Source organism: Phaethon aethereus (assembly GCF_964289735.1).
Source record: "Phaethon aethereus genome assembly, chromosome: 9".
Classification (NCBI taxonomy): domain Eukaryota; kingdom Metazoa; phylum Chordata; class Aves; order Phaethontiformes; family Phaethontidae; genus Phaethon; species Phaethon aethereus.
The window spans coordinates 11879598-11898914 of NC_138585.1; positions in this window are offsets into that span (position 1 = coordinate 11879598).

Genomic DNA, 19317 nt, shown 5'->3' on the forward strand with positions numbered 1-19317 from the left:
TGCATCTTACTGATTTTCTCTGGTAAGAAAATAAGTGGCAGTTGTTTGCAACAACTTTAAAACTGATTTTGCATGCTGTTAACTGTCACCTATCTATCCATAATTTCCATTGACTGAAGTGGAAGTTGAAACTGCTCCATTCCTTGGAGTCCTGGAGCCTGCTAATACCCTATTTCCTATTTTGCATAGAGCAAACCTTCTACTGAACTCAAAGACGTCTTTTATATAGACACTAGGACTGAACTCACACATCTGTTTTAAAAGAGGAAAACCAGTAGATAATGGTGTCTTCTATAGTCAAGTCTATCGCGTGCAACACATAGCTTTAGTGTTTATAATCTAATAGCTCAACCCAAACATTGCAGTGTTCAAAAACTCTTTAGTTTTAAATAGTTTAAGTGATTTAGTCACAGCTAAGTAATACATTGGTAATACATTGTGGTGTTCTAATTAGGAAAAGAAATGTTCCTTTTTTTTTCTTTTGAATTTGCTTTTCCAGTGCTTTACATACTTAATTTTCAAGTGAAAATGATGAACAGTGTTACTTAGGATTAGTGGATAATTCTGTTCATGAATTATGAGCATGTAATTGTCTGCCTTTTGAGGGGAGACTTTCTGTCAAATAGTTTAAAACAATGTAAGCTGAATTCTCACTTGGGCTTTTAATTGAGAAGGATGATCCTGAAAGACTGTGAAAAGCAGAGGAGGTTGAGAGGAGAGAGAATCATAGGAGAGTGCTTCTACTGCTGACATCCAGTGATTTTATTTCTTACTGCTCCCATCTGTAGAAAGTTCTCAGAGAGTGGTATTAGGCTAATATATTTAAGAAACCGAGACAGAAAACTTTATTATATATACATTTTTAAAAAAACACAACCCCCCCGACACACCCACCCACCTTATTACAGCTAGGAGGGACCTATTAGTGCTAGTGGCATCAAACTTTTGTCCTGAATTGGTACACCTCAAATCCATAGAAATGCAACTGCACAAATCCTCCAGAGCCATAAAGTAGTACTCTGAAATGGCTGTAGGTTTTCTAGTGCCTAACTAATTTTTCAGTATATACATGTTCCCTTATGGAAAGAGGTTATGTGTACACAGAATCAGAATTTAATGTCATTTTAGAATCATGTATCCCCTATGATAACCTAATGATATGATGCAAGTCTAGATTTTTCAAAATGTATTGTGATACTGAGGTCTGTGAATTCTGGGCATCACATGCGCATAACATTAGGTTATGTAGTTTTAGAAATGTTACGGTGTCAATCAATCCCAGCAGGATGTAGATCAGTGAGATACTGCAATCTTAAGTGTTCCATGAATCATTTAAAGCAGCACATCAGAAGTCTCATAATGCACAGTTTGGCACAGTGTATGACAGAGAAGAATGTCTTAGTTTGAAGTTTTTAATTTTCTAAAATTCTCTTATTTCAGAATGTGGACAACTCATGTTTGCACTATGAAGAGATAGAGCAGAGCAAAGACTATTTCTGTATTTCTGTTCGCATTTTCAGTGCGTCTTTTAAAAATTAGTTTCAACTTTTTTTAAGGAATCTGAAATCCTGGGTTCTTTTCTTCTTCCTGCCACTGTAAAGTTCCTTGTTAAACTTTCAGGAACAAAGTTCTTTTAACATCCTGTTTCACCTTAACAAAGCAAAGCCAGCGACCCTGAGAGATACATGTGTTTGATGAATTGTCTTTTTGCAGCCAATGGTGCTACTCATGTGAGTAAACTTAAATGTATACACAAGTGTGCAAAATCAGGGCCCAAGTCAAAAGTATTGACCAAGTCATTGACTGTTTGTGATAGAAAATCAGACATGAAGCTGTGGGAGGAAAATAACCTTGTGGTTGTGGGATACTTAAGTTCTTGTGGCAAAAGAAAATGATGTAATTTGAAACTGCTATTTTTTTCTTCTAGCTGTCTCTCTTTTTCCTCCTTTGCCAGCTTTGTGGTGTCTCGCCTGCTCTTTTTTTCAGGCAGATAAGATGCATTCAAGTGTTAATCGAATCTAAAAAACTAAATTGTGATCTCTATTGCATTAAATGCCATCTGTGAAAGGTTACTGAGTGCCCTGGCTACTCTGCAGTGATTGTACTAACAGTGATGTCTTTTCCTGCCCTGGTTTACCTAGTACTGCTGTTAGAACTGCTTGATAATTTTAACTGAAGAAGACTGAAATGTGACATTCATATTGGTTTGAAACCTATTCTTATAAGAATACCACTTAAAGTACCCTGGACAACACTGAAGAAAGGCTGCTGGCACTGAGGAGGTATAAAAGGAAAAGCTTTCCATTGTATCTCAAGTCCAGATTTTCTTTGATATCATCCCTGTTACCATTACCATTACCACACCAATTCCACTGAGCACAAAGAGACAAAATGAGATTTAGTATTAACCTAATTAAATCATTGTTCACAGAGATTATTTATGAATGGCAATAAAACTCTAGCTGTGTACCTTGAGTTGTATCACGCAAAGGCTCAATTAGTCAATAAACACCTTATGTTGCAGCAAGTAGTTCACTTTTCTATTCCAGTCTGAAATAGATTTAGTAATTGGAACCTGCGTGCAACTTCCAGGCTGTTGAGTAGTATTAGTGTTGGGGAAGGTAACTTATACATTAAGTTAAGAGCCTCTTAGCAAACACAGTATTTGAGATAGATACTTCTTCAACCATAAACACATGTCAATACAGAAAGCAAAATGGAACAGAGATGTCTAGTTAGAGCAGATGCCTGTAATTGTACAGGGTAGTTATAAAGTGATGCATGGTTTTATATACTTTTAATATCAGCATTGTTTTTAGAAATAAAATGCTTATAATACTGTATTTAAAATATTGTTGATTTCACAGCTTTTAATGATATATGTAACATTTTTCTCATCTGAATACCCACATCTATGATTAAGATAAGTAAGTATGCTCATGTTATTTACCTTAAAAAGTATAAATTACTTCTTTTACACTATGATAATAATTTGTATCTTTTTATTATTAGATTTTTAATACCAAAAGATTTAAATTTCTTTACTCTATTCATGCAGTAATGAATTGTAAAAAAATATTTTCATTATGCATGGTGTTTTTTCACTATAATAGGATTTAAATTAAGAATTAAGATCTTGGCAACTGTGGCTCATAGCACCACAGAAGTACTGGAAATCCTGCCGGTTGTGGAGTTTTTGCTAAAGGCAAAGCATGTATTTTTCTCAAGTGACAAACCCATCGATTTTGAAATTTATGGATAGCGGAAATTATTGGCTTTTTATAGTACGAGACCTATCACTTCTAATATTACAGGTAAAGGTCACCTATGATCAGTGTGTACAGGGAGTACATTTGAAACACTGCATTATGATAGCCTTAGGGAGCCACATAGACTCATTGAAGAATGCATGGACAGAAACTGAGAACAAATTCAGTTAAGCATATGACTTTTTATAATTAGGCATTGTAAGTAACTCTAAATCTAGTATTTAATTTCAAAAATAGGCCAAAAGATTAATGTTTCATAGGAAATCATTGTTTGGTATTTCACTTGACTTTCATTTATATAACTGTCTGAACCCGAGCAGAGCTAGTATAAAATTCTTACCAGTTAGCCCTCTGCATTTGCAAAGCATGAATAAATACTCAGCATTCATAAGTGAGTGGAAATATTTAGGCATCTCTTGCCTGGAAAAGAGGAAGAGCAGGAACACACTTGCAATGCAAATACCTACATCCATGGGAATATATAGCTGGTGACATCTGTAGGTAGCACCATTCACACCATTTTCTTGAGTTCATTTTCTTTATATGACATGGCATATTGTTCTTACATTTATCCCACATCTGTAGCCTCTTCTGTCACCTCCAGAAAGTTGGCACAATTCTGAATGAAGCCACTTTAACTCTCAGGGAAACTTAATGTTAATTCTATAGCTTGGACAGACAAAAGGTGCCATAAAGAATAGCTGTCAACACCATTTCGGTCAAGTGTTACTTCAAGTGGTGAATGGATTTGGTGGAGAAACATGGGAAAAAAACATGAATCTCTTTGAAAGGGCTTCTGGGTATGTTAGTTCTATTCCTTTTCCTCTGGGGCAGCTGCAGTGGTTAATTCCTCCCTTTCCTATTGACCAAGCGCAAGCACAGTCTGTTTCAGTAGTTATTTATCCTGTGTGTGCTCTTTATCCATTTCTTTCAATGTCTGAGCTTTGCTAGTAGGCAAATTTCTTCTAAGTGTTTTATTTTCTGATTAATGTACACCAACATGGTGCTTTTGCAATGTTTAGTAGAATGACTTAGGAAGAAAGAAAATTTTCATTTTTCTTCTGCACCCAAGCATTACTTGAAGCTAAACATAACTAATTAATTTTGACATGTGTTTTATCAGAATTGTTCTTTACTAAACCTGTGTGTTGGCCTATATGAGTTATTCAAGTTGTTCTGACAGTTACATTTTACAGAGTGGAAAGATACAGCAAGGATGACTGACACACTGTATATATGCCCTTATGATGGGAGTTCCTCATGACGAATGTTTCTGTGATTCATGTTTTTATAAAGAATGCCAAAGGGATGACTGTGGGTATATCAGTTGTCATAACTTGTAGTTCAGTTAACAATCGTGGAGTAACTGTTTAAAAAAACAGCTGTTGTACAGGAATGTTCAGTTATGTTCGCTTTGCAAGACTTCATGCAAGCATGACATGGGATGTGCTAGACATGTCTCGTGGCTTTTGAGTTGCTGGGGTAAAAGGTCTCCTTGCAAGAACAGGTTTGTTGTTAAACAGTCCTGTCTGCACGCATTCCAGCAGCAATATGTACCATTCTGACTGAACACCTTTTGAACAGCGGTGAAAGCTTTCTTTTAACTACGTTGCTAGCTTGCAGTGCTTAGTTACATGTCAGTCTATGGAAGTGCACTGATGGGACTACAAAGAGGTAAATTGTCCCAATACCCTGGACTTCTCAGGAGGACATAGAGCAGAGCGTATCACCCTAGCGGTTGCTTCTGAGGGCTTGAGCTTGCTTCTGACATCATCAGCATGTAAGTCAGAAGTGGCTTTAGTAATATGAAAGCGGAGAAGAAGTAGTCATGTTGCATGATGCATTGAGTCAGTTCTGTCAAACTGTTAGGAACTGCTGCTCCAGATCAAATGACAGTAGAGCTATTTCTTGATAGAAAGGGATGATCAGGGTGGAACTGGTGAGATAGTGTCTGCAAGAATACTAAGCAGGGAGGCCCATAAAGCATTCCTGTTTGTGCACTGCCTTGTATGAAGGAATAAAATTTGTAGTAAGAAATATGGATAATTTTTGTCATTATCGGTAATAATAACATCATGATCATAAAGAATAACCACTAGAATCAATTACCAATTTAGCCTGTTCCTCTGTAATAAACTGGAGAGAGATGCCTGATTTACAAACAAGCCAAAAAGAATTTTGCTTCTATTCCCAAAACATAATACCAACAGGATATCATGAACAACAGGAGGAAACTCTCTGTTGAACTTGTATAGAAGGACAGTTGACAGAATAGTATTCTCAAATACGGTATCTGGCTTGTAAGTCTGTTTTATTCTATCCTAATTATGCAAGAACTTATGAAGCTGATTTGAAAACAGTCATTGGGTGAAGAAGTTTATTCTAATGAAATTTTGCTTTTTGTTCTTTTCAAGGTATCTGTTTCCTCCCTTCCTCCAGACTGACTTCTATACTATCCCCCGTCACGACTTGATATATTAATGCATTTCTGCGCACAGATAAGAGACTATTTTTGACCACAAAACCATGATAGAGTCGGTAAAAACAGAGCTACCTTGAAAATGTAACGAGAGATCAACATCTAACTGGTAGGACTGGTGTCCAAAAAGATGAAAAATATGAAATCAACATATATTGAAAATTAGGCTATAGCTTAAAGAATATTTTCCTAAGCAAAGAGGAGCTGATTTTAACTCACATCAGTTCCTTAGCACAATTACTGTACATGTGTGTAAGTAAACTGTATCACTGTTGCAGGCTCTTTTAATCAGCATCCACATAGAAATAAATATTCATCCTAATATTAAGTAAGGTTTGAGGAGACCAATTTAAATATCTTGCTGCCCAGAATGAAGGCTAAGACTTAATTCTGGATATTTGATTAAGACAACTAAGCTGTGCTGCCAACACTATGTACAAGTATGTAAACTATTGGTTTCCCACGCTAACCTACTGAAAGTGAGAAATGATAGTGCTGAAATCTGGAACCTAGCATCAAACTCGTGAACTGTCAGAGCACACATGCATAAAATAATTATAAAGTGCTGCATTAAAAAGGAGGAGCTCCAAGATGCTGTGAACAGGTTGTGTAATGATTAGATATTTATGCATCTATTGATACTTAGATCTGGTTTTATTAAATACATAGTAAAAGCAGCAATATTCTCAGGACTTTTAAGAAATGTGGGCAGCTATTTTCTATAGCTGCATTGTGCAGCTGCATCTTTTCATCCTATACAGAGGAAGAAATTAGAAAATGTCCTCTATACTACATGGTAAGGATACTTTATATGCTGCTTAAAATAATTTGATAATAATACATTGTCTGATACAACCTAAGAATCAGTAGTTTCTCATGCTTTCATCTTGGTATAAGACATCCCATCATAAGAATTCTTCTCTCTTAAATCAAGCAATGGATAAATACTCGAATACTGGTTTTCCTGAATCCCCCCCCCCAGGGTGATTTTTCTCCTTTCTGCAGCTCGATGATGAACACGTTTTAGCTTCCCTCCCCATCCTTCTATGTCAATACTGAATCAAAATGTTACACCCTTTTTGACATGACTGAAAATGTGGTGAGAGATGCTGGATGAAAAGTCCTGTAATTCATAAATTCATAATCCTAACCCAGGATCTACTACCCACGAGAACTAAAACTGAATATGTACTCTTACATTCAGTCCTTCTAAAGACTCTTACGTTACACTGGTTCCAGGCAGGGAAAGGAATAAAGAACTGGATAATCTCTTCAGAATTCTCCATATGCCTTGTACAGAGAATAGTGGATCAAGTGTTTTAAACAAATGAAGGAAGGAAGGAAATTTTGATTCCTTGCCAAGAGATTGAAACCTCCTGATCTCTTACCAAGCTAGTTTATTTTGCTGCCAACAAACAGTTTCTTCACCTTAAACAGCTCCTTTTCATCTGCAAAATTGACAGCAGTGAGGGAAGCAGAATGGCAACACTAAGAATCTGCTCTGGTTAATGTAAGGACTGATGCACATTCAAATTTAAATACGGACCAGAAAACACACAGGGTTGCAGGTGTGGGGTGTCCTCAGGTGGTTCCTAACCAAATTTGACTTTTTTTCTCTAAGTACATGAAAGTTGCTGGTTTTGCGAATGTTGATCTCCTGCTGCACAAAAATTATTTAACTGCCTTTGCTATTGAATAAAATATGACCCCAATTTTCAGGATTGCATATATTCAAGTTTTGGGTGTTTGGGTTTTTTTAAATGTTGAGATTTACCAGATTTAAGAAACTGATCTCTTTTGAAGTGAACTGAATGAGTCAGTTCTGAAACTTGGCCTCCATCAAAACTAGTGAGTGAGTTATGATGCAGCTTACATCGTATCCTTAGTGTTTATATTAGTGATTTCAGAGTGGTGTCTAAGCAGATGTGGAGCAGAAGTTCGTAGATATTTTGCATATCTTTTTTCAGTGAGAAGGAGAATATGAAGATATTTGGTAAAGTCTGAAGTCAAAGACTGGCCGTGAGTACCATACAACAAGGTTTTTAGTTTTATGATGCTAATAAACCCAAGAGCATACCTGTGTGATGAAACTCTCTTCTGTGTAGCCATAGAGCAGAAATCCTGCGCACCCCTTCAGCCTGTTGCCCCAACTATATTTATGCAAGGCTACAGGTATCTGTTTATTCCTTAGTTTAGAACTAAAATAGAGGGAAAGTTTTTAATTTGAGAATTATAAATTAAAACAATAATGTAAATCACTACTTCTGAGGGGAAGAAGTTGTAATTGGTGAGCTGTATTGGCAAACATCTTCCAGCTTTTGTCTGGATGGACACAGGGATAATTTGTTATTCTGAGATCCATGGAGCAGCCACTGCTCCAGCCTATAAACTATTGTTCTGAAATTACCATGCTCTTGACATCTGAAAAATAAACATTTTATAAATCAGTTTAATACAGGATATACAGGGTTTTAAATCTTCATTTTAATCAGGAATGGCAGCAAATGCATTAATTGTGTTTTGTTCCTGCAGTCTTCCGGTAAGGAAACAAATAGACTGATTCTGTAAAAGCTATTATTTTAAATGAACAATGATTTTTTTTTTTTTTTTTTTTTACAATAGCAAGAGAGGAAATGCTGTTTGAATCTTTTTTTTTCCGTGCAAATACATTCTAGTTTATAGTAAGCAAAGTGAACAATTCTCTATTAATTTGGTTTTTCCTTTATGTAGCTAGCAGACTGCAATTAATGCTTCTACCAGCAGAACTGAGAAATAAGAGAATGAAGAAATAATGTTTCAGACTTTGACATACATCTTTGGGTCACATAGATGATACGAAAATATTAGGACTGTTTAGAAGAAATCAATTTCTTTTCCAACAGTAAGTGAAAAAACACTTACGTAGCCTACAACCATAAAGCTAGAACTACGCCATCTCGCTTAACGGTGCATACTAAGCCAACTGCAGTGAAGTTTTGTGTATCCATCTCTAGAGGGATGGCTTGCCTACCAATTTCTCAGTTGCTTAACATAACGATTTAAAAGATTATTGCGTAGCCCTTTGCATACTTTTCTGTTTCTAGTGAAAGCAGAAATGTTTTTGTCAACTTAAAGGGCTTTTATTTCATTAAAGCAGCAGAGCAATGGGAGGGAGACACAGAAGGAGGCACTTGAACAGCTTGAGAGCACAGTATATGTGCTCAGTAGAACTCAGTTAAAAAAATCTTTTTATTACAAGAGTCTCTGTGGTCACAGATGCTTATCTCTCTAGTTCTAAGTGATACCCTAAGGATTTTTTCTAAGGCTACTCTGCTGCTTCAAGTTCACACAGCAGCGTTTTAATTTACTTTGTGCTTAATGTCAACCTTTCTTAGAGCAGGAAAAATCTTACAAAAGAGAAAGTTAGAAAAAAATATTTTTAACGGTACAGTAGGAAATGTCTTTTAGGATTGCATATACCCTTATGGAAAAACATAGTCCCTCTTTTTTTATTTGAGCAACAGCCATGAGCTCCCGTGAAGGAATACTTCACATTTCCAGATGCCAAAAGGATTTATTCTGAAATAAGATGTTTAACAATAAAACAAGAAGTGTATTGAACCCAGCACAACTTATCTCAAACGGCACACAAACTTAGAAAAGTGAGTAATATGAAAGAAGGAATTTTTTAATTAATAGGAAACTTAATTAGTTAATTGTCTCTAGAAACTGATTTATTATGTATAATTTGACCCAAAAGAAGTGAAAATCATATGTCTAGGAAACAGCAGAGTATGTATGTCACAAAGGGATTTTTTCTTCATTGGTATTACAGAAATCAAGTTAGAAAATAAGATATTCTAATTTTTTTTTAGAGTTTACAATTCTAGCATTAAAAACAGGGAAGGTTTCTGTACGGTTAACAATGGAGATTTGTATTTGACTATTGAAGATGTCCGTTGTTGGGAATTTCTCTCCTGGGTTTAGATTTTAAATGAGCCTTGCTGCATTTTTCCTGCTACTAAACTGCGCTGTTGAAGAACAACTCAAATAACAGAGGATGTACTAAAATAGAAAAGAAAAAAGCTGCAGCTGAAAAATTACAGCTAAATTAATTACGGGAATTAAATTTTCTCCTGTCAGGAATATATATCATCACAGATCTCACATATCATTTTTAGCTGATTGTTACATTTACATATTAACATACAATTTTCATATCATGTATCATATATATAGTTATCGCTTGTAGCTGACAGATCTGTGAGTCACCAAAGGCTTTAAAGTGGACCTACTCAGTCTTTTTTTTAAAGTGAACATGCTGAAAGAAACCAAAAGCTCCCTATCTCTAATGAGAGGTGGTATTAGCACACAAAATAGCAAACGAGCAGGAGGGTTCTTTACAGGGAAGGCTGAGGCTCATCAATGGAGTCTGATTTAAAAGTTTGCAGATAACCTCCTGCACAATGCGCCTTAGAGGATGAACCCCTCTACTCAATTTTGCCTTCCATTAATCACAGGGTAAGAAATCTGCCCCAAATGTAATTAAAATGGGAAGACAACTATGATAAAAATAGAATACTCACAGCTTTGTAAATAAATGCAGTGCAGGAAATTTAAATTATTATTTTTGCACAAAGATACAAACTTTTTCAAAGTTAATGGCTGAGGATTGCAAATGAGCTTTTGTGTCTTTCCACTATCGAAATGGCACTAATGGCAAAACCTGAATCCCCACTGGCTTCCCCTAAATCCAGAATTTCTTGGGTTTGTGTTCAAGAACACTGCTTAACAGTAATTACTGACAGTTCTTTATGCTGCATTAACAATTCCTCCTCCCATTTAAATACAGAGTTTCCAAGTTGTGGCTTATTTGTCTCCCAGTTCACTTAAGGGTACATACATGTAGATCAACATATGTAGGTAAGATGAACTGGGTTTGTATCTTGGTAATTTGAATTCTTAACAAGTGAAGAGGCCTAATTCAATATAAAAATTTGAAATTAAGCCTCCTTCTATGAATGTTTTCAAGTACAGAACACACATTTACAAGACCTATGTTACAGCTGCCCTACCTAGACTTCACTGTGGGTATTGACGTAATGACTTGGGATACTAACAAGAAATCTGCTGTCATCTCAGCCACTTGGCCATTACCAAAGGGGAGGGAACAGACGTAATTGTATTTCATGGTCAAACTTAAGGCAGATGTTTAGTATTGCCTCGTGTAGTATTTATTTGAACACTGTCTTGGGCAATATATAATGGATTTGAGAAACCTGCTGTATAGCATACGTTGTGTTAAGAATATGAATTCATTACCTGCTGTCATCGGAAACAACCTATGCAAATAACTATTTCCTCTTCAGTGTTTTAAATGTTTTAAATTTTTAATTTTTCTGCCGTAGTTACACAGGGCAACAGCAGTACCTCTCAGGTATTGGTTAATAACCTCGTTAATAACCTTTTTCTACGTGCCAAATTTCAGTAGTCCAACTTGACACGAAGTGCAAGGGTAGTAGCTTTACAGCAGCCTTAACACTTCAGGTGTGTTCAGTGCAGTGGCCAACTATGCTTAGTATGTGTTTAATGCTCAGAACACAGCACTAGTCTACATAGCACATACAAAGTACAGTTCCTTCATCAGCTTCATAAATCATCTTCCACATGGGGAAACTGCACTGTGATTTCTGCCAGAAATCGCAACCAGATTTGCTCCTTAGGATGACTGGAAGTATTTTGTTTTATTAGTATTAGGGAATTATTAAAAACAATCCATTTCTGTGGCCCTACATTTGTTAAGAAATAGATCTCTCAGATATAATCAATATGTCTTTGGACTGAATGTTAGAATGTGCAATTATGTTTGCACAAATCTAGGCAGATGGGCTTTTATTATAAACGATCTTCTCTTTCTTCTGTTAGCAAGTAATTTGGCAAATAAATAAAAAATGAAGATCAATGGTATTATAACACCAAAGTACCCATTATAATTACAGCAGCAGAGAACTGCAATAAAAAGGATGTAGAACATTTCAGTCTATTTTTAATACTTGGAGTTTTTTTTGTAGTTTAAGATTTTATTTTCTCATAAGCCCTGTGACTATAACACACCACATTTTGACAGGGTTTTTTTAGTTTTTCAGTGGAATAAATCCTGCCTCTCCTACTGAGACACTTTAATTCCTATATGGAAAGTATCCTATTCCTGTATAGGTAGTATCTCCCCTTGCCCAGGGGAACAGCATGGGGAGAAAACACAGCAGTTTTACTTGCTATGTGAGCACTTGGGTGTGGATTTTTGTTGATTTTGTCTGCACTATGAATCTGAAAAAACTTTTCCCTGAGCCACTATGCATTTAAAAATGTGTATTATTTTCCATTATCTGGTAGTAAACACTGTTGCCCTTAAAGTATATAGAGATCAGTTAAATGTATTCATTTAAGTACGGTTTTCTTTCAAAGGATTGCATCTGGCAGTAGGAGGTAGAATGAATGTTTTTAGATTGTATTGTGATTAGGGAGCAATGGAAAGGGAGGCCTGTTGTATGTGCTTGTTCAAATGTGAGAGAAATTGGAAAATACAACTTAAAAATAATTTAAAATCTTTTATTGGTGGCACTTTTGGGAGAATCCAGTAGAATTTACTGGGAATGAAAGCTGCAGGAGTGTGCAGAATCAAAATAAATGGGCATAAGCTGATGATCCTGATAAGCTCTGATCCTCTTTTATATTATCCCTATAGTATCTGTTTTTAAAACTGTATTACAGACTACAAAGTATACCTACTGCTCTTTCAAAAACACAGATAGTTAATCAACAAAAATCGGTTGCAAAGAGGCTATAATTTTGTTTAAAATGATTTAATAATTTGCTGTAAGCGTAACATAATCTTACAAAAAATGCTGTTAAAAAGTCAGACCAAAAATAGCGTAATGGTGGAATTCCCACACATTCAGACTAGAAAAAAAAATGCTGACTGTGATTTTCCATTTTCAAAAGTTCTCTTTTTTTCCCGACTTCCTCTTCCAAAATCATATAAACAAACAGATTGACTGTGTAACATAAGAAGTTGACATTATCTCAGTTTGTAAGCCTTGTGAGTTTGTGTGAGCATTCCACTATTGGACTCTACTATAGGGATACTCCCTACGAATGAATCTATCAAGAACAGATGGATGTAGGACTTTACTGAAAAAATGCTGAGCATCTTCAATGTCATTTGTGGTTAATGAGAGGTGAAGGTGGTTAGCCTTTTAACAAATCTAGCTCTCATGGAGTGGCAGAAATATTCACAATGAGTTAGTAAATAACCTCAGATGAATATTTTGGTCAAGAGCTGTTCCTGTATACAGGAACAGTATACAGTTACAAATATTTTTGTAACTTCAGGTTGATGCCACCATCACTAAGGTGTTTATATGTAACAGACTTTGGTTTTTTCCTTTGGATTAGGAAGTAAAATGAAACATACTCCAAACAAGTAGGTTACAAAATATTTGTTAAGTTAAAGGAGAACTACATGGCAATGGTTTATATAATACAGTGAACTTTCTGCTAAACAGTACATAAAAGCTAGCTTGCTGTAATTTTTTTTTTATCTTATGTATGCTCAGAGGGACTAATAATAGGCCTTATGAGTCACAAGCATTCATTAAGTAAGCCACCAGAGTTTTAAAAACATTACAGTTGAGATCTAGTTTGTTTGAAGTGAACAAGTAAATTAATATGTTTTAAAAAATAGTGACTCTTAAAAACACTATGATAATATGCTTCTAAATATTTAAGATCCTTTATTCTATGCAAAAACAGCATGTCAATTACTGGATTAGCAAAAATGTCTTTCAAGACCAAACTTGAACCCATCTTCTAGGTTTTGAAACACATTTGGAATGCTTGACTCCCTCACGATAGTCCCAAGGGAAAATTGTGTTAGTCTCACCCATGTTTGTTTACTCAAGAAGGCACAGTTTAGGCATAGCATTTGGTTTTCAGTGAAGAGCTGCTTTTTACTTTAGTTATCCAGCTGGCTTGAGACGGGTACAATTATATTAAATGATTTGTTCAAGATCACTAAGGGAATCAGTGACTTGACTGGAAGAAGAAAGTTGGGCTGGGAAAACTGAAAATACTGGTTCCCATCGCGGAACAATTCCTCAGTAGCATTTAAGTAAATTAGAGGGGCAACCTATTGCATTTCACAGTCTGCACAAACAACCAGCACTGTATAGACTAAATTTGCATGAGTAGGGAAATGTAGATGCAGAAGGAAAACTGAATGAAAAAAATTTAACACTTTCATGAGACAGGTATCTAAACAGACATCCCAGATAAAGAATGGGAAAAGTTAAATGAAAATTTGTCTTCCAAAGCTTTTTGATTTTGTAGGTATCACTTTTAGGGGAAAAATTTGTCTGCATAATAAGTCTTTCTTGCTTGACTTTAGTCATTTATTAAACAACCTATATGAACTGTAATTGTAGGAATTTTCTAATTTACAGGTGTTAAATTTCTTTGGTTTTTTTTGCTTAATCATCTTTTCCTTTTCCCATTTTTTAACAACCTAGAGACATGTCAGCACTATCATGAGACCATCATGTTTGTACGATAATGCTGAATTTATCCATAAGATTAGATCACTGCAAAAGGCTTTTGCCTGCTGCATGCATTGGTTACTGATAAGAGTAAAAAGTTGTCATCTTCTGTGATAACAGAAGGCAATGACATATGCACATTGGCTCATAACTGGCATCACAAAATTTGATGGTAAAGGAATAGTGAAATTTAGCATTTTCTAATGGAGTTTGAGGGGCAGGACATGGTGCTCCTGCAAGGACAGAGACTCCTGCCATTGCTTTCTACCCTCTCCTTCCTTCCAAACCCTACCTCACTTCTCCAGGCCTTTCATTCCCTCCAACATCAATTTTTCAACAGTTTTTTGTCTTCATAGACTCTTCATTTCAGCCTCAGTCTCCTGGCTTAGCCAGTGCTGGCTTTCTCCTTGGCTTGCTGCCTGAGTCCCCTGCTGAACTCAGGATGTGGTTCTGCCAATCTAATTGTGGGCTCTGCTGAAAGGGGTAGTCCCATTCCTCCTACTGTCTGCCCTGGTCTCCCTTGTGAGCCGAGTCAGGGAACTAAACTGGGGTGATTTGTTTTCTTTCAGTTCAGCGCTCTGAATCAGGTCATAATGGGGAAAACTGAACACCAGGGTTGGAAGAGACAGTGAAACAGGGAGAGGAGGGACCATCTCTTTCAGCAGCACTTCACCACAATTAACCTGACTTCCATCATTAAACTTCATTTTCGGCCCCAAACTGCTCAGCCTGCCTTTCCCGTTCTTCATTCTTCCCTCTCTAGCCCCTCTTCCTAATGGCTTCCCGTTTGCCCCTGCCCTTTCTGCTCCCATCCCAGAGTTGCCCATCAGCTAATGCCAGCTGTCTTGCCCAGCTCCTTTTTCTGCCTCAGCCCTTGTACTTCACTGGTCTCTCATAGACAGACCTTGTCAGTAACAGTGCCTATGGTCCCCCACTCATTTGCTCTCCTTAGCTCAAAATGGGAGAAAAATGCTTCAGCAGTTAAGACAGATAGCTTATCTTTATAAACTCTTCTCAAACCAGCTTTAAATAAGAAGCTTTCTTTCTTGGCCATGAAAAACTTCTGAAACTTAACTCTGGCTGCCTGTGTTCTAAAATGGATAAAACCCCTAATAGTTACGAAGTAAAATTCCTACAAACTGAGCTTTCCTCACTTGGAGCCCTTTGTATTAAAAATAAACAATGAAATAGTTTTCAACAATACTTAGAGGCTCTTTTTCCAACTGTAAACAAATGCTGAATATCTGGGCAAAAGTCTCCTCTGCGTAATGCAAGTCAACTCCCATTGACTTAACAGGAGTTGTCATGCTATAGATGAGAGCAGAATCTTGTCTCTGTGAATAAAGGAGTTTTTTCAAGAGTGAGAGGCCTCTGCACAATGAATGCATTTTTACCAGCCCTTTCTGATTCATTGGCAAACTACCAAACACAAGAACTGTTTCTGTAGTCTTTCTACGCTCACAATGACAGACATTTTCTTTTCCATTTTTAGTGGGAAGTCTTTTGTATTTTTTTTTCTCATGAAAATGTGTGTCTGATGTTTTGTGGTATTTTGTACAATAAAATAGAAAGTATTTCTCAGTCATAATATTTTTGAAGCTGGTCCTTCGTGAGTTTACCATGTGTCTTCTAATTGCAGTTTAACATGTAGCTGAGGATAAAGCAGCAGATTTGGGTCTAACGTACACGTACCTCTCTTGCAATTCAAGAGCTGCTTTGAAACTAGACTGGGCAGACCCCTGTGGAACTTGCAGCCGCCCCAGGGAGTTATCCAAGTGGTGCCAAAATTGTGTCTTGCTGTGGTCCACCCTAGACCCAAACTAGAAAAGAATGGGGTGTCTTTCTAGTCTTCAGGAGTCCTCCAGTGGGCCAAAGTGAAATTCCCCTTAGCAACACAAAAGAAATTTAGCTTGTGCTAAAGAACTGCCCTCTGTAGGTTTTCTGCACTGTAAACTACAGCAATCTTGCTTCCTATCATATTTTATTTTTTTCCCTGGAGTTCTGCATGACAATTTTAAAAGAGAACTTAGCAGGTATCTTTATACAATTATTATTTTAAAAGTTTGGAATTTTTTTGTGTTATATGGCTTACATTTTTATCATCATCATATGTTATTTCCTTGAGAGTGAGTCAAGGTGGTTTTCTTCCTGTTATGTTTTGGAAAACCCATATTACCAATCACACCATTACAAAGATCATGTGTGCAGATAAAAGTGCCTTTCCAGAGAAATAGGAAATTGTGAGCTGAGGACTATTCCCAGTGCTGAATGGTCTGTGACGCGATGAGCCCAAACCTGACAATCGTCAGGCATCCATATTCAGAACCACCAGTGTCACTCATTCATTTCTCTTTGTGGAACCAATTCAAATGTTTCAGTAACCATCAGACCAAACCTGGGCAAAATCCCTGTGGACAGCAGAGACAATTGGTCTTGCTTTCTGGACGGTGTCTGCAAGCGGAGGATACTGCGTCTGACCTAGCATGTCGCATTGCAGTATTTGACAGTAAGCAAAGCTGTGCTGCCTGTCCACACACAACTGGATTTCTTCCAAAGGGGAATTAAAACCTGTCTTTGAAAAGTATATCTAATCTCTTGTTTAAAACCCATGCAAAGGTGTACCTGCTATCTCTCCTGATATAAAGTATTTAAATATTTAATTGCCCTCACAGTCAGGCAACATCAACATTAGGTTTATCTAGCTACAGTTTCCAGCAAATGGATACCATTGTTTTTGTCAGCGAGGTTGAAAAGGTCACACTATCAAGATCTCTTTTCTATATTTAAGTACCTATTCAAAGTAATCCAGTCTCTTGTCTGTTTTTTTCTTTCAGAAGGTGAATAAGCCAAAATGTGGAAGCTTTATATTGTAAGTTACCTTGTTTTCTGCTCCCTGCATAATTTTTCAGCACTCTTTGAACTGTCACTAGTATTTCCATTTTCCTCTTTGTTAGTATAAATATCAGAAGTGGGTGCAGGGTTTTTTTGTAGCCTTTCTTCACCAATACACGCACTGAGATCTTCTTTCTAGGAGACAAGTTTTTATGCACACTAGATTGCATCAGTTTGTTTTACCACAGCATTGCCTGTGCTTTGCTGAACAAATGAACACATTCTATCATCTATCTTCATTCTATCCTTTTGAAACATTATCACCAAAGATTTTATACAACCACCTAGACTGCTAACACAAAATACCTTCAGGTTGGGAATCAGCATCCTGAAGGATGCCACTAGAAACACATCAACTCATTGATACCTTGCCACCGACAATTTTGAAATGTCAGGGAGCCAGTTCTTAGTCCAGTTATTTCTATGTAAATTGGGTGTTTTGAATTAAAATGTCTTGTGGCACTAAATCAATAGCTTGGAGAAATCCAAGTTTTAAATGGAATTGCAATTAGTTTTATCAGCTGCACATCTAATTATTTTTAAAAAATGAAGATATTTCTTCCTACTCATCAGGGCCCTGAGTGCACTGATAGGACTTAATTGCCCTGACCAGTCTGGCTTGACCCTCGCACCCCATGGCCCCGGAGCCCCATCGCACTCGAGCCAGCACCGCCAGCAGCGTGCTGGTCCCCAGCTGCAGCTGTGCCCACGCCTGGCCACGGGCCCTGCGGATCCGGACCCCGACGCCATGGCTGATGCCCAGGCCTGGGCTCTCGTCTGCCCCGCTGCTGCCCCCCAGGCCTGCGCCGTTCCCTGACTGGGACAGTGGGGTCCCCTGCGGCTGCCGGCCCCCGGGGAGCCACGGGCCTGCGCTGCGCCCCGACGCTGTCTTGCATAAAAGATAGTGTAGGTCGGGAAGGGATGTAGGGTGTCAAACGCTGCACGGGGATTGCAGGTAACTGTATAGCAGATCATGCTGTCACCATTCGTTTTTATTAACAAACACTGGAATATGGGTGGACCCTTCCATTATTGCACCTGGGATCAGTGTCTAGCTAATGGTTTGTGTGTCCATGAGTCAAAATATTTACCTGTTGCATCTTGGGAACAGTCTGATTTTCAGTGGGGATGAGGATCCACCCCTCCATCCAAGTCAGGCTGGGCTGCATGAGACTGCTGATTTTGAAAATGAGTATAATAGCTATTATAGGCAAACTGAGCCTCTGAACTCACTGGAGCAGAGCACAAAATGATTCCTATGTTTTATGATGAGCAGACTGAAGAGTTTCAGTGGTTGCTGGATAATACTAGTTCCTCTAATACTACAGTTTACATTTTCTTTAACGTTTTTAAAATATTAATGTATTTAAATGTTGAAATTTCATTGTGTAATATAGGGCACGGTCGTTCCTTAGAGGCAATCTGATTTTTTTAATCTGTATTAACCCCCGTCTTCGTATCTAGTGAACTTCAGTGTTACTGAATCAGTATGGTGCCCCATCCAAAAAGGTGGCTATAGGCTCGTTTTGCTGGAATATTATTCCTTAAGACTGCAGGGTACCTATTTGAATAAACTGAGAAAAATAATTCAGCAAAGCAGTTGTCAGAATGGAATGACATTCAGTCTTCTACTTGTTGACATTTAGAAGAAGAAAGAAATTGGAAATTCCTTATTTTTGGACTGAAATGGAATATATTAGCTGGTCGGTGTGACATAGAGTAAGTGGTAAGTGATATGTTATTCTCTGCTTGTTGTTTTAGAGCAAATAGAATGATTTAGATGAGGTACTGGAATAGAAGAAAAGAGACTCTTGGACTCAGGCATTCAGGAGGCAAACAGATTTATTCTATTTTATGCTTCACATTTACTGTTTTCTGGCATGAATAGTACTGCAACCATCATAAAGATTTAAACTGATTGATGAATACTTAATTGCTCTTGTTTAAGACATCTCTTAGATTGTTGCTCTCATATTTTTAAGATGTAGCCTGTCTTAGCTTTTTCACTCGGGTTTGATCTCTGGCTTACCGACTGACTATTTTAAGAACTCCTTTGATGTAGTAGCTCTCCTGTTACACTTGAGTTTTGCAGAGTCTCTAACTA